The following is an 8,383-nucleotide window of genomic DNA, read 5'->3' as shown; positions in this document are numbered from 1 at the left end:
AACCATAACCTTTGCCTTCTAATGAAATATGATACAAAATGCCCTAAGTCAATCAACTCTTGATTGCCTCTTAGGGGTTACACTAACAATCTCCTTATGTCACTAGCGTCAACCACTGAAATATCTAATATCCATTGACCTAGTGTGAACATCATGCTTTCTTGGTGCCAATGCCTTGGTCAAAGGATCCGTAATGTTAGCATTGTTTGGTTATCTGCATATCCTCATATCTCATATATCGAGGATCCCTCGAATGAGATGAAATTATTGTAGTATCCAATACCTAAGACCACCATTTAAGTAAAATACATGCCCTAACTGCGATCTAGAATCGTCCTTATCGATTTGGAAGCTTGCACCACTATAACCCTTTACAGCAATAGCTGTAATGCTTTACAGCAATGGCTGTAACACTTTACAGCAATAGTTGTAACCCTTTACAGCAAGCTCTTCATCACCTCCAAAGATCAAGAAATAATCTTGAGTCTTTCTCAAGTACTTAAGAATATTCTTGACTACTGTCCAGTGACCTTCACCTGGATCTGACTGGTATCTGCTCGTCATGCTTAACGCATATGAGACATCTGGGCGAGTACAAAGCATGGCGTACATGATCGACACCCTATAGCAGATGCATAAGGAATCTGATCCATGTGGTCCCTTTCTAACTTAGAAGAGGGGCATTGAGTCTTCGAAAGACTCACACCATGTGACATAGGTAGGAATCCCTTCTTGGAATTCTCCATGGCAAAACGTTTAAGCACATTGTCAATGTACGTACTCTGGCTTAGGCCAAGGAATTTCTTAGATCTATCTCTATAGATCTTAAGACCTAAAATGTAGGATATTTCACCTAAGTCTTTCATTAAAAAATAATTCCCAAGCCAAGTCTTCACTCACTGAAGAGTAGGGATATCATTGTCAATGAGTAGTATGTCATCTACATACAATATGAGAAAGATAACTGTGCTCCCACTAACCTTCTTGTAGACACAAGGTTCATCTTCATTCTTAATGAAACCAAACATTTTGATCGCATCATCGAATCGAAGATTCTAGCTTCTAGATGCTTGCTTTAATCCATAAATGGATCGTTGTAACTTACATGCCTTTCAGCATGCTCCGGATCTACAAAACCCTCAAGTTGTATCATGTACACATCCTTGAGTAGTTTTCCATTAATAAATACGATTTTGACATCCATCTGCCAGATCTCATAATCATAGTAAGCAGCAATAGCAAGCATGATCTGAATAGACTTGAGCATCACAACTGGTGAAAAGGTTTCATCATAGTCTATACTATAAATTTGTTTGAATCGTTTAGCTACCAATCTACCTTTATAGGTATATGTCTTTCCATATCAGTTTTCACCTTGAAGACCCACTTACACCTAATGGGGTTGATCCCTTTAGGTGGATCAACCAAAGACCATACTTAGTTAGTGTACATGGATTCCATTTCAGATCTCATGGACTCTAGCCATTTCTCAGAATCTGGGCCCTGTACAGCTTCTTGATAAGATGTAGGCTCATCAAGACCAATAAGCACTACATCACCGTTGTCATAGAAAAGAATATCTCTTATGTTGACGACGGGTCCTATGAGATCTGCGTAGAGCTTGTGCTACTTGAATAAGTTGTTACTCCATAACCTCTTGTGGTGTAACAAAATCCTGATCCACAACATCTTGTGGTACCAGTTCAATTTCCATTAAGGTATCAGTGCTAGTATCTTGAACTTCTTCAAGATTGACTTCACTCCCACTAGTTTTTCTAGAAATAAATTCCCTTTCTAGAAACACACCAGTCCTAGCAACACACACCTTGCCTTGGGTGGGATGAGAAAAGTAATATCCCTTTGTTTCCTTGGGATATCTAATAAAGTAGCACTTGTCAGATTTGGGTCCTAGTTTATCTGAGACTTGTCTTCGAATGTAAGCCTCACAATCCCAAATCTTCATAAAAGATATCTTGTTACTCTTTCCTATCCACATCACATATGGTGTCTTTATGACAGCATTAGATAGAACTCGGTTAAGTGTAAAAGTGGTTGTCTCTAGACCATGTCCCCAGAAGGAAGTAGGAAGATCTGTATGGCTCATCATCGATTGTACCATATCTAATAAAGTACGGTTCCTCCTTTCTGATACACCATTCCATTGTGGTGAACCAGGTGGAGTGAGTTGAGATATGATCCTACACTCAACGAGATGGTCATGAAACTCTTGGCTAAGGTATTCCCCACCTTGATTTGATCGAAGCATCTTAATACTCTTACCAAGTTGGTTTTGTACTTCATTCTTGAATTCTTTGAACTTTTTAAATGATTCTGACTTGTGTCTCATTAGATACACATAGCCATATCTACTGAAATCATCAGTGAAGGTAATGAAGTAATGATAGCCTCCTCTAGTTGCTATTCTGAAAGGGCTACATACATCAGTATGTATGAGTCCTCACAGATGATTAGCCCTTCACCGTGTCCACTAAATAGAGTCTTTGTCATCATGCCTTGAAGACAAGATTCACATTCCTCATATGATTCAAAATCAAATGAGTCCAAAATCCATCCTTATGGGGTTGGGATATGCAACTTTCATTTTGTGAACTAAGCGATAATGCTAGAGATATGTTTAATTCAAATCATTAAACTTGAACCATTTGGTATTTATGTTATAGATTGGGTTTCCAAAGTCTAGAACACAGAGTATATTCATAGGGTGTGCACTACAATAGAACATTTCATTGAGTTAAACGGAACAATATTTGTCCTTTATTACAAATGAAAAACCTTTCTTGTCCAAACAAGAAATTGAGATAATGTTCTTGGTCAAGGTAGGCACATAACAACACTATTTAAGTTCTAAAACAAGCCCAGCAAGCATAGATAAGGAATATGTTCCTACAACGACAACAACAACTCTTGCACCATTGCCTACTCATAGGTCCACTTCACCCTTTGTCAATGTTCTACTATTTCTCTTCCACTACACATTAGTATAAATGTGTGATGCACACTCGGTATCTAATACCTGTGAAGAAGAAATAGATAAATCGACATCTATAACATATATACCTAAGGCAGAAGTCTCACTTCTCTTCCTTTTTTCAATTCCTCTAGGTATACCTTATAGTTCCTCTTCCAGTATCCAGTCTCACCGCAATGGAAGCAGGTTCCTTCCTTAACAACCCCACCTTTAGGTTTCAATGCATGAGTCTTGCCCTTTCCTTTGGCTTGGTCTTACCCTTACATTTAGGCTTCCATTTGCCTTTGCCTTTAGATACCATCAAAATGGAACTAGGCTTTGCCTTCTTAAGGTTGATTTTAGCAGTTCTCAACATGCTTAACATCTCAGGCAGTGGTTTGTCAATTTCATTCATGTTGTAGTTCATGACAAATTGACTATAACTGTCAGTCAACGACTGCAAGATAAAGTCAGTGGCCAATTCTTGACCTAATGGGAATCCCAACCTTTGTAGATTATCCACATACCCGATCATTTTGAGTACATAAGGCACTATGGGACTTCCTTCTTGCATTCTGCATTGAAATAGTGCTTTAGAGATCTCAAATCTCTCATGCCTTGCTTGTCCTTGATATAGTTTTCTAAGGTGTTCAACCATATCATAAGCATCCATGTCCTCATGTTGCTTCTAAAGCTCAGAGTTCATGGTGGTGAGCATAAGGCATGATACATCTAATGCATCATCTTGATGCTTCTTGTAAGCATCCCTATCAACTCTAGTGGCAGTAGCAGGAATAGGCTACTCTAGGACGTACAATTTTCTTTCTCTCTTGAGAACTATTCTCATGTTTCTATACCAGTCTAGGGAATTAGCTCGATTGAGCTTATTCTTATCAAGGACAGATCGCAGAGATAGTGTCTTCTACGTACTAGACGACATGGTGGTCTACAACAATAAAATACAGAGAAGTATCATAATCAGATCATTTAATTAGGCCTTTAATTAAATGATTCTTCCACTGAATTCTAAAGCTTGATAGGAGCAAGTCTCTACTAGCTCTAAACCTTAAAGTAAAGACATTCAAGTGGGACAAGATCCATATTATACCTCATCTTGAGTTAGATTTGGCTAATCACCCAAGACTTGTATAAATTTGGTAGGCAACGTGTACCAATTGGACAAGATCCACATTATACCTTATCTTGAGTTAGCTTTGGCTAATCACCCAAGACTTAGTATAACTTAGGTAGACAACATTTACCAATTACATCCTATGCAACTCTTGTATCCTTAGGTGAACAACACTGTTTGTTCATTTTCCCATCTTATGACATCCATATTATAATTCATCTTGAGTTAGCTTTGGCTAATCACCTAAGATTAGTATAATATGATTTACATCTTATGGGATATGCCTTTAAGTTCTCAATCCAATTAAGGTAACTTAATTAAGTCATACCCAAAGATCAATAGTCGGACAACACAATTGTCCTGTCGCACTCTACCATGATAAAACGAGCCACTTTGCTTTGGAAAACTTGACTATAGATGATCGAGGTAGTAATGAGTACCAAACTTTGGTAGGCATATGTAAATGACCTAATTACGATAGCTACACATTCATCACATACATCATGGCATATCATGGCATATATCAACATATACACAAGTTTAAACGTGACATGGTTATGGCCCCTATAAACTACGATCTTCTCAAGCCAATGAGAAAAGCAATAAGTCAACCTAGGTCCAAGCCGCTTCTCTAAGTGCTTCCTTGGTTATCGTGTGTTGTTGTCCTTCCTTCCTTTTTCACCCATCTTCCAGAAGACTAACTGTTTCTAATTTTGTACATTACAAAATCTTAAGAAACTTGAGTTACATTTGAGTGTAATCTAATTACAATAAGAATAAAAAGGGATGAAGGCACGACACGCAGTCCGTATTATGAATTACAATATTACACACATCCAATCACATTGGGGTTAAAGGGTCGTAACCATGCACCATGTCATATGTATATTCACAATATTCTTATGACATAAATTTACTATGATTTTAACAATAAATTATGAGCTGCAATGCCACGGCGGGCGGGGGTCAAGGGGGCAGCGCCCCTTGCGGGGGTTTCAGGGAGCAGCGCCCCCGAAGCAAAATTTATTTTTCATACTCATTTTATGAGTTGTTGCTTTACCCGAGACCCTACTACCCATAATACCAACTATGTTTTGTTCTAAACAAAACACCTCTGGCCGAGACCTTGTTGGTCACACACCAACTATGTTTTGTTCCCAACAAAACACCTCTGGCCGAGACCTTGCTGGTCATACACTAACTATGCTTTGTTCCCAACAAAACACCCATTTCGGTCAAGGCTTAGGATTTGGCCGAGACACAAAATCTAGCCAAGACTCGTAGTCTGACCGAGATTCACTCTCTTTGCCGAAACCTTGTTTGGCCGAGACTCATAAATTTTTTTTGCAAATCACAGTAAACCCTATCAAGTAATTTCTATATCATATATAAAAATTCTAACTTAGCATATCCCTTCGCAAGTGGCTCTAATACCACTGTTGGGATCTAGCGCTCTAAACACACGAAAGCGCAGCGGAAAAATTACTAGATCCTTTTATCCAGCGGATCCATGAGAAGGGAAGAAAATAATTTTCATGACAATAATCTATGCTAAGCTAATGATAGGATTATACCTTTGTTACGTGCCCTTCGTAATCTCGACAGCAACCTTTTCTTTGGATCCAGATCTCAGCGCGTTCAAGCGTCCGTGCCTCTACGGTATCCACACGAACATATCCTTCATTCGTCACATAAATGAAGCCTTTGGAGAAGAACCATTTTCTTGTGCTAGCAAGAAGAATTATTAGGCCAAAACTCCAAGAACCGGCCTAGAAGGAAGGAGGAGGAAGGAGAGGGGAGATCAAGAGTCACCCTTTTTTTTTCACATTCTCATCTAATGAAAATAAACCCAAAAGGCTATTTATATTCATCCCATGAATACCAAGGGTCTTTTGTCTCTTTGTATTCCTCTTAATGGGTTGGATTTATTATATTGGATTAACCATTAATCCAAAAACCCAATAAGTCTAACCCATTAATCCAATGTGTCTAATTCGAATTGAACTCAATCCAATGAGTGGGTTCATTTGAGTCTAACTCAATGAGTAATCCAAAAGGCCTAATCATCTCATGATTGGCTCTTAGGGCTAATTACTAATAGCTTGGTGCGTCCGAAGGATGAAAGAGCTGCGGAAGAGTACATCGGTGGACGAGAAAAATGTGTGTGACGTTCGAGGGACGAGAAGCTGGGTCGGAAGCCTGCTCGAGGAGAAGGCCAGAAATTGGGTTCGGGTGAGCCCTATTTCGGTTGGCCGAGATTACCCAAGCGATCGGAGCTTCGGAAGAAGAGGAAAAAAGAGAAGCTGGAAGCTATTTATACCATGCAGGTGGAAGGTTGTATTTATACCATGCAGGTTGAAGGCGCCCTCAACATCATTAAGGGCACCCTCAACATTGAAGGCGCCTCCATAACCTTGAAGGTGCCTCAGACCAGTCTGGGGCGCCTTCAACTGCATTGGAGGTGCTTCAGGCCCAGTCTTTGTGACCGTTTGCAATCGGATAGAGCTTTATCCGGTCAAACTGCTTGGAGGCACCCTTAACCCTCTTGGAGGTGCCTTCAACACTCAGGATAAGATTTCCAAGAGCTATATAAAGGACCCTGGAGCTATGAAATGAATAAACCAACTCTGTAGAAACTTCCTAGCAACTTGTAAGAGCTTTTAGTGTGTAAAAGGCTTCTTCGCCTTCAGAGAAGGAGACTTTCTTAGTGCGCCTATTCAACTTCCTTGGATTAACAACTCCCTGGGTTGTAACCAAGTTAAATTTCATTCTCTATTTCTTTTCTGTAATTTATTTTATTTGGTTGCTATTATTTTTAAGTTGAAAGTCTTGAGGAGGGTACTTTTCATTTGCAGGCAATTCACCCCTCCCCTCTTGCTAGCCCCGCTACTCCAACAAGTCCCTCTTGAGGCGATAACAATGACAAATATATAGATTGAGCAGGATTTCAAATTTGACGATAAATCTATCACCACTAGGAGATGAATCTATAATTCATCGCCAAATTGGCGATGAACTTGGCTATGAATTCTAATTCATCGCTAAAAACCCTTCACATTGTCAGTGCCCAATATAGAATATGAACTAAGAGATATATACTTAATGTTTTAGGACGACTAACCTAAAAAATATTAAAATTCAACTTAATTAAATTTATTTAGGAAAAAAATTAATAATAATAAATTTATAAATAATGAAGAAATAAAAATATATTATCATATAGAATGTATTAAAAAATTTCTATATTTATTAGGATTTTTCTCATATTTTTTAACATATTTATAAATATTTAATTGAAATAATTCAATTTGGAATTAAAAACACCTATTTGGTTAACCTATTTAAAGAGGAGTTAATTGATAAAATTTACCTAAGTCCTTTTGAATTTCCCTAGCCTTAAATTTTGTCGCACCCTCTCCACCTCACGTTTGCGACACACACTACACCACTCTCCGCCCGACGCCATCATCATCATTGTGCCGCACACTTCTTGGGATTGCCATTTCAGACAGGGTTCAACACCGACTGCTGTGGGTCGTTGCCGGAGAGTTAAAACGCTGGTGAGCCAAACTACCACCCTCTCTCACTCCTATGACTACCAACAATAGCCTATGTTGCCACTTTTGCGAGCACCATAGCCCTATGTTGGTTAGTCCTAGGAAAACGTACCGGTTCCACTGTACAAAATTTTTTATATAAGTGTCGAACCTTTCCTTAAATAACCTATTATGTTCTTTTGAAATTAAATTAGGAATCACAGACGGAACTTAACATCATTCATTTCAAATTTAACTTATCTGTTCTTAATGGTTTATATTTGAATCGCAAGCGGAATTTAACACTATTGATTCAAATCCACCTATGTTATTAATTTCATTAAATAATAATTTTCAAAATTAGTTTCCAGGACTGCATGCGAGGCACATGGCCTTCTTGGATATGGGAGCAACCACCACCGCATAGACAAAGCCTTTTAAAGAAAGCTAATATTTAATTTCCTTAAATAACTCTAGGTTAACCAAAAAGAACAATCAAATCACAAATTCATAAAACAAAACAAAAGAAACACATCTTCAAAACAAATTCAAAAATCAAGAATCTAATGTCTCTTGTGTTTGGAATTCATACAAAAGAAATACAACTAGTATGATGCGGAAATTAATTACTAATTATGTAACACCCACGAATTTTTATTTATACATGAGTATTATTCTCATTAAGAGCATGGAAATAAATAAAAAGGATAAGAGAAAAAGAAGAGTAAGAAACAAAATAAAAATAAG

The sequence above is a fragment of the Zingiber officinale genome, chromosome 10A (genome assembly GCF_018446385.1).
Source record: "Zingiber officinale cultivar Zhangliang chromosome 10A, Zo_v1.1, whole genome shotgun sequence".
Lineage (NCBI taxonomy): Eukaryota > Viridiplantae > Streptophyta > Magnoliopsida > Zingiberales > Zingiberaceae > Zingiber > Zingiber officinale.
The sequence above is the reverse complement of the archived record's forward strand: the minus strand, read 5'-3'. Positions refer to the sequence as shown.